Below are 6,798 nucleotides of genomic sequence, written 5' to 3'. Positions count from 1 at the left end.
TGTGTAATTAAGTTCTGCACGATTTAAATTTCAATCACACGTTTTGGCAGGATATGAATAAAGTATCAACATCTTAAAATAATTGTTTGTCAGTTTTTTTGTTGAGGAAATGGTTAAATGGAATGTCATGGCATTCACGTACCACAGCGGGGCAGTAGAGGAACGTGAATGAGTAAAGGAGGTAGTGACTGAGTCAAAACAGTATGATGATGATGTAATAATAGTTAAATATTTTATAAAAGAACTCCTTTGTTATATTCATTGGTGCTGTAAATGATAGAGAAGTGTTGAATGTTCTAAAAACACAGAAACAAAAAGTCTACTGACATTACAGTGAAAAAACTATTGTAGAACATGAATTACAACCGTCCACATACAACCTTTCATGCACACAGCTGTAACACGATTCTGCATTGATTGTATCCATTCTTTTTAGAGGTCACAAATTATGTATGTGCTCGTGCAGTTCAAACGAAGTGTCAACAGTTAATGTGGGAAAAATTGCTGTTTTTGTGTACTTGTGAAATTGTTTTGGTTGACAGATGTGCTCATTTTCCGTCTCTGATGGTGAAGTGGGTGAAGGAGCTGTGATGTCTGTCATCTATTAGTGAAAACTGTTGATGATGAAGGCGGCCCGGTAGTCCAGTGGTTAGCACGTCGACTTCACAGTGCAGAGGTCAATTCCAGCTCCGGCCTCCCTGTGTGGAGTTTGCATGTTCTCCCCGGGCCTGCGTGGGTTTTCTCCGGGTACTCCGGTTTCCTCCCACATTCCAAAAACATGCGTGGCAGGCTGATTGAACTCTCTAAAATTGTTCCTAGGTGTGAATGTGAGCGTGGATGGTTGTTTGTCTCTGTGTGCCCTGCGATAGGCTGGCAACCGATTCAGGGTGTCCCCCGCCTACTGCCCGAAGACAGCTGGGATAGGCTCCAGCACCATACGCGACCCTAGTGAGGATCAAGCGGTTCGGAAAATGGATGGATGGATGGATGGACGTTGATGATGACAATTGTTCTCCAGTTGGTTAAACTGAAAAAGTGGACCAATTTAAAATGAATGATCACGATTGGTTTTGCTGTTTGGTGCTTTCTACCGTCTTTATTACTGATTTGCTTTACTGTTTGTTGTATATGTTAAATTGCTCCATGTACAGCACTTTGTATGCAGCGATGGCTGTTTGAAAGTGCTCTATAAATACAGTTGAGTTGAGTTGAGAATTGATACATATTGATACACATGAGTGATTGCGCATTTTCATTGCCCACCATGGTGTAAATCTGTCATCAGTTCACCAAACTTAAAACATCAACAACCACATGTGACCGAAGGAGAGTTACAAAAACTATATTTTCAAGACATTCACCTGATGAACATTTTCACATTTCTCAGTTGGGTCTTATTCATCATCAACTGAAACTGAAATACAATGTTCTATTATCAAGCAGGTAACCTTGTGCGGACCCAACATGGTATGTAAACATGGGAGTGGCTGAACATCCACATGTGACTGCATTTACCGAGCTTGAGCTGGACAGGGCCTGGCCTGGGTTCATGCCCTCATGTGAACTCTGCTTAAGCATAACAACAACAACACATGTCACAGCTCAGAGTTTGAGTTAATGCAGCCTTCACTTTTTTTGCCGTGTCGTTACTCTGAGCTCATCTCGTGACTCTGGGCTGAGAGTGTTTGTGTGTGCGCGCGCGTGTGTGTGTGTGTGTGTGTGTGTCCATTTTTCATCACTTATGGACTAACATAGCTCAAGCTTATGACAGCTTTCAGCAAAATGTAATTCTCAAGTGACACCAAGTGCAAGGAAAATGTACCCTGTGACCCACTCCCAGTCATGTCTTTTTCAAAACCTGCCTTGAAGAGAAAGGTTGGTGATGAGAACAGCCAAGTTCCAGAAAAACAGGAGACAGGATGTTTTTTTTTGTTGTTGTTGTTGTGTCATGTCTTGAATGAAGGTTGCAGGTTCTTCCAAATAATTACTTGAGTAAGAGGAAACAAGTATTAACAAATCCAAGCATTTATCACAACCGCAATAAATGCATAATCTACATCATTATAACACACCATCAGAATCGCTCCTTGTAAAGTGTCCTTGAGTGTCTTGAAAGGTGCTTATAAATGAAATGTATTATTATTATGATGATGATTATTATTATCTCACATTCTGACAGCAGCACAAGATTGGGCAAATCAGTCACCAGACCTTAACCCAATAGAGCATGCATTTCACTTCATGAAGAAGAGGGTGAAGGGAGAATTCCCCAGAAACAAACAAGAACTGAGAGAGGCGGCAGTCAAGGCCTGGAAAAGCATCTCAAATGAAGAATGCAACAGTCAGGTCGCAGGCTTGAAGCAGTTATTGAATTAAGGCTTATGCCATCAAATCGTGTTGTTCACTATTCTTCATTAAAAGTGTTGTTCACTTCACGTTAATTTAATAATATCTATTCCAATTCTTTTGTTCATTTGAAAAATGCGTGGGTGTTCTGTCCTGAGTTTAACATTCATCTTTTGATCTGAAACCCAATTGTCTTCGGTATACTACAAAAACAAAGGATTTGAGTTTGCCATTCCAATACTTTTGGAGGCGACTGTATCTCCTCAAGTAAAAGTTAAAGTGTGTTGCAAAACTACTATTCGTACTATATGCAATGGAGTAAATTGAGCGCGTTACTACCCACCTCTGCACTCATCATTTCATCGCCTGGTGAACGTCAAACCTGGTGATTACACTGTGCAGACTGCACAAGAGCAACGACTTGCTAACATTGTACATTTAGGCTGGTCAGGTAGACCAGTGATTCCCAACCAGTATGCCGGAGGCACATTAGTGTGCCGTGAGAGCTCTAACGGTGTGCTACGAGAGCTTATCAAATTTCATTTAATCGGTGAGAAAATTATTTATTAATAACAACTAATGTTTCTTTATACAGTTATCTATGCCATCAACATATAGTGACAGAAACAATAAATAAATGATCTTCTATTACAGTGATCCCTCGCTATTTCGCGGTTCGTTTATCGCGGATTTTTTCAAACATATTTAAAAAATATATATATATTTTTTTGGAGTCCGCATAAAGTCCGCAAAAGGTCCGCGAGAAGCTGAGAAAGTCAGCAAAACAACAGCGAGTCCCATAGAACAACATATACTACATGTACAGTATATGTTTACTGTATTTTGTTATTTATAAACTAACCTAACTTATACATGTTTAAATCTATTAGTATACAGCATTATGTCAATTACTTCAAAATGTACTTCTACATGCATGTAAACCATTAAATTTGGCCTTATAAATATAATGTACATGTACCTATATGGAGGGGGGGGGCGCGCTACTTTGCGGATTTTCATTTATCACGGGTGATTTTGGTCCCCATTAATCATGATAAACGAGGGATTGCAGTAAATGGCAAAAAGTATTAGATTGACATACAGGTATGTATCCTCATTTTGTCACAGCTTTGTTTGGTGGTGTGCCGTACGATTTCAAACTTAAAAAAAAGTGCCTTGGCTCAACAAATATTGGAAATCACTGCTGTTGACGGTTCTGAATTGAGAATGCTAAAATGCTCAAAATAGGGTAACATGCTTGCCTTACTGTCAGCATGCTTTGATCTTTGCTTCAAAACGAAAATTGACATAAGGACTCACAGCCCCCCATTACGATTGGTGAATGCTGTATACATTGTGCAAGTGAAGGAAGAAAGAAAGGGTTGGAATTGTCATGTTCCATATTTTGGCCTGTTGGTAATGTTTTGTTTTTTTCTGCCCTGAGCCTGGCCTGGTTACATAATGGGTGGAGCCCCGTTGCCGTACCTGCTGGCAATCAGCGAGCTGCACCTGTCTGCAATCAACCTGGGGAGGTATTTAGGTGCGGCTCCAGCGAAAAGAAACTTTCAGAGTATTTTGCATACTGTTTTGTTTGTTGCCATAACTCTTGTGATCAGATTTTCAAAATCTGATTTTGTTTTAGTAGATTCTGTCTCAGTCATTTCCAGGGGAAGTCAAGTCAACAACTTTCTTGGCACTATGTTCAAACTTGGGTTTCTTGCATTTGTGGAAAATGAATTTAGTCGCTAAATCTACCCATTTTTGTTCATGCCAGGTGCCGGCCATTTTGCCATTTACTGTTGAGTGAAAATGACATCACAGTGGCTCAAGGTAATGACCAATCACAGATCAGCTTGTGAGCATCATATGACCAAATTCAGAAAAGAGGTGAGGCATGATTGATCATTACCTGAACACCAAGAGACTGTGACATAATTTTCAGTCGCCAGCAAGTGCCAAAATGGCTGCCACCTGAGATGGATAACAACAGCTAGATTTTACCGCTTAGTTCATATTCCACTAACACAATATTAACCAGAATATCATGTTTAGACTCATGGGACCCTGAAGAACATATTCCTGTAAAGAATAGTTTTTAGTGGTCTTCATATAAATAATAATATAATATAATAATACATTTTATTTATAAGCGCCTTTCAAAACACCCAAGGACACTTTACAATAACAAAAAACACAAAACAATACAATAACTAATAAATTAGTTCAGTCATTTTGTCTTTACGTTTTTTTCTTTGCGAGTGCTTCTAAAGTATTTCAAGTTTGTTATTGTTTATTACTTCTGTGATTTTTAATTTCTCGTTTTCTGGTGTGTGTAGATAGATTCTGTTTCCTCTCATCTTGTAACTTATTCCTTCCACTGTCGCTCTATCAGCTTCCTTTTGTTTGTATTTATTGTGTTAGTTTTTGCGAGGACCTCTTGTCACCATTGTTTTTTTGTTTGTCACTACTTTTAATAGTTGTGACTCAAATTTGTGTGTTATGTCTGTTTAAAAAAAGTGTGAGTTCTTGTATCAATTTCTGCTTTGTGGTCCATTCTGTTCTCCAACCATAAGAGAATTTGTATGAAGAGAGGCCAAAACTCCCTGTGAATGAATCACTTACCACTGGCAATACAGACAAAACTCAGACACATTTTATACAGGGACCCAACATCCCATATTAATTCATCCGATACTCCATACACCCAAAGCATCCTGCACAAGATCCCCTGGGAACACGGTTGAAGGCCTTCTCATAATCCATAAAGCATTTAGACTGATCGAGTGAGCTCCCATGCACCCTCAAGGATCCTGCCGAAGGTCTAGAGCTGGTCTACTGTTCCTTTCCAGCACTTCTGAATAGATTTTACCAGGGAAAATATACATGAATCCAGATGATTATATTTTGTGCAGCTACTTAATAAAATAAAATTGTGTGCGTGCGTGTGTGTGCGTGTGCGTGTGTGTGTGTGTGTGAGCGAGCGTGTAGTACTCTTGCGAACAATTTACTGTGACAGCCTCGATGAGACCAACCAAAAGTCGCAACAAGAGTTGAGGCACTCACGTACTCACAAATTTTTCTGTCAACGCTAACTACAACCAATTCCAAAAAATATGGAATCACCTGTCTCTCGGAATTTGTTCATTCTGTTGTTTAAATTTGTAGCACACAAAAAACTCTATTCGAGCCCGGCCTTGATCCCTAACCTAACAATTTGATGGATACGCTTGTTGTGATTGTATTAATGTTAATATTTGTTTTGTTTTCTCACATGTTCTCATGTGAAATAAAGTTGAGTCTAGTGTTTTGGAAAACGGCTCTCATTATGATAAGCCACTTGACTCCACCTTTTTTTGAGTACAGCAGCATTCAGTGCTTTGTGTGTGAGTTTGTTTGTTTTTTTATGTCACATGCATATAGTCAGTACAGTCTTTTACACAAAGTCCTACACAAATACAGAAACAATGTCAAGCTTACATTTGATGGTCACATCAGCTAGTGAATTGATCTTCTCTGTTGAAGATGTGCGGGTCGAAAGACCGCCCCTCCTCCCCATCTGTAAATGTGGAGGCATCATCTATTAGCTGACCTGCTTTCGCTCGACTAGAAGACAATCAATACCCTCTGGTAATTATGTCATTTAATCGCAGTGGAAGTGACAAGAGTGGAGGTCTCCTGCTATGACCCCATTTCATGGGTTTTGTCTCATCAAAGGTGTGAACATAATTTTACAAAAAAACATTGTGGTATTTAGTTACTAAACGGAATGGTGTTTGTAGAGCAACCCAATTCTTAGATCTTCATATAGTCAACTTCATGGAAACAGGCAGAATTAAAAATAATAATAGTAACTGTCATGTTCGATCCCGGCTCCGGCCTTCCTGTGTGGAGTTTGCATGTTCTCCCCGTGCCTGCCTGGGTTTTCTCCGGGTACTCCCGTTTCCTCCCATATTCCAAGAAATATGCACGGCAGGCTGATTGAACACTCTAAATTGTCCTCAGGTGTGAGTGTGAGCACGGATGGTGGTTGGTCTCTGTGTGCCCTGTGATTGGCTGGGAACCACTTCATGGTGTCCCCTGCCTACTGCCCGAAGACAGCTGGTGAGGATTAAGTGGATTGAAAAATGTGTCGATGGAATAACTGTCATCAAACAAGTTAAATCAAACAATTTGGATTTTAAAGTTTGGATTTTGGTTCAGGTGGCATTCTCATGTAAAATTGTTGTTGTTGTTAAAAGGGTGCTCAGCCACAGTTGGGGTTGAGCCTGACGCCAAGTTTCTCAGAGATTTGGCTAAGTTTGAGTCTTAGTCTTTTTATGACAGCACAGAGGGTGAGTGGTTAACATGTCTGCCATACAATTGAGAAACTATGGGTTTGTGTCTCAGCATAGGTTTTTGTGTGGAGTCCGCATGTTCTCGTGGTGCTTGTGTGGGTTTTCCCTGGGTACTCCA

This window comes from Hippocampus guttulatus, chromosome 9 (assembly GCF_054856545.1).
Source record: "Hippocampus guttulatus isolate MCC_2025c chromosome 9, RoL_Hgut_1.0, whole genome shotgun sequence".
Classification (NCBI taxonomy): Eukaryota; Metazoa; Chordata; class Actinopteri; order Syngnathiformes; family Syngnathidae; genus Hippocampus; species Hippocampus guttulatus.
Note: the sequence above shows the minus strand (reverse complement) of the source record.